Source organism: Arachis duranensis, chromosome 3, assembly GCF_000817695.3.
Source record: "Arachis duranensis cultivar V14167 chromosome 3, aradu.V14167.gnm2.J7QH, whole genome shotgun sequence".
Lineage (NCBI taxonomy): Eukaryota > Viridiplantae > Streptophyta > Magnoliopsida > Fabales > Fabaceae > Arachis > Arachis duranensis.
Window position 1 is genome coordinate 7,997,814 of NC_029774.3, and position 1,923 is coordinate 7,999,736.

The following is a 1,923-nucleotide window of genomic DNA, read 5'->3' on the forward strand; positions in this document are numbered from 1 at the left end:
CGACACCTAAGCAAATAAACTCTCAGACTCAACGTATGAGCGCCACGTCAGCATATGAGCTTCCCATTTGTATACTATAAAAATTTAATTTTTATAATAAAAAATATATATGTTTTATAAATAAATAAATAAAATATCATTTTTTTCTTTTTCGACTTTCAGGAGAGGTTTTTTTTTACTTGTTGAAACTTGAAAAGAAAACGGATTCATTGGTGCACTTTGGTTTTCGGTTAGGCACTTTGGTGAAGTTTTGGACTACTTTTTTATTTTTCATTATCCTTGGCCAAGTTCACATGGGCCACCAACTTTCAGCCCATTATCCAACAATCCATAATTTGTGTATTGCACCTGTCACTTTTTTAATCTGACACCAATGTGTACTCTTTACTTAAAAAATGTGTACTCTTTATTAATGAAGTGATTTTTTATATTATAAAATTTATTAATAATAGAATTTGTGTCAATTTTTTTAATATAATTAAAAGATAATTAGTAAAAAATTTATCTTTCATTTTATTTTTGAGTTATTCTTCACGATATTTATAATTAAAAAAGATATCTCATTTGTAACAAGTAAAACAAAAAAAATTAATATTAAATGAATAAAAAAGAATGATCACAAGAAAAAAAACATTTATTTTATGGAATTTAAAAATTTTTATTTAGTTAAAAAATATTAATAATAATATTTTTTTAAATATTATTATTTATTTTTTAAATATTAAAAATTATTAATATTTAAATTGGATTGAACTTTTATTTATACTAGACTAAATATTAAATAATTTTTTTAAAAATTAAATCATACTTAATAACTTATTACTATTAATTTTTTTTTTAAAAAGTTGAGAGAGCAAGATCTCCACTTGTCTCATATGTCCGTCCCTGCTTAGGAAGAATCATATATTTAAACCCACATATTTTCTAAAAGATGTGATCATTTACTAGATTACTTTATGTTGGTTGAGAAAACTTCTCTCAATAACTCAATTCAATGATTCCTTTCAAAAATTAGTTCGGGCCTTCAAAATGTTACTGCTTAGTGTCACACAAGCGAGTCATGTGTTGCAAGAAAACTAACTACGCCAAACAACAATGCTGGAGTAAATACATATTGTTTATAAAAAAAAAAACATATTGTTTCTTTAATATATGAAAAGAGCTTTTTATCTTTGTGGTGGTGATAATAGGGAATGGATGGAGGACTCACTCTATTCTAGTATTCTTACCTACATAAATGTTTTTTTTTAATTTAAATAATATAGATAATATTTAAATTGATGTTAAAAAAAATAATTTATAAAGAGAGTGTTGATGTATAGCAGTATTATAGAGATTTATGGTGTTTCATTGAGCTATAACCTATAAGTGCTAGGCAAGATAAATCGGACTGTTACCCCCTGGTGCGCATGCTCTTCCTGATTGGCTTTGATACATCCAATAACTCTTTCCAATGTTATCTCTCCCTTCTAGCAGCCATTACTTTTACTCTCATACATAAATCTTTTTCTGTTTGTTCTCCAACCCCACAACCATCTCTATTTTCGGCCACTGTTAGATCACATAGCAGCAGAAAAAAAAAATTTTAACACAATATCAAGAAGACCAAAAATTAAAAAAAATAAATCAATTAGAATTTTACACTATTAATTATCTTGAACATTTAAATTATGTAAGTTTTTGTTATCTAATATTTTAATTTAATAAAAATAATAATGATAATATTAGATTTTAGTAACAATATTATAGTAGCACTAATTAAATATGTACGGATGATATGATTATTGTTAAGTTTTAGAAATAGTGAATAAAGTAAAATTAATTAGTTTATAAAGTCTGTGAATAATTTTGATTAATAATATGTTTTGTTTTAGAATGAAATTTATGATTATTGATTATTTTGGGTGGAATGCACGAATTAAA

General features: G+C 24.7%; 1 protein-coding gene across 1 annotated transcript in view; it reads left to right on the plus strand.

Annotated features, from left to right (window-relative positions):
• LOC107477294 (phenylacetaldehyde reductase) overlaps window positions 1–1,923 on the plus strand; it is an 8,053-nt gene that overhangs the window by 5,476 nt on the left and 654 nt on the right. The gene's annotated exons all lie outside the window — the stretch shown is intronic.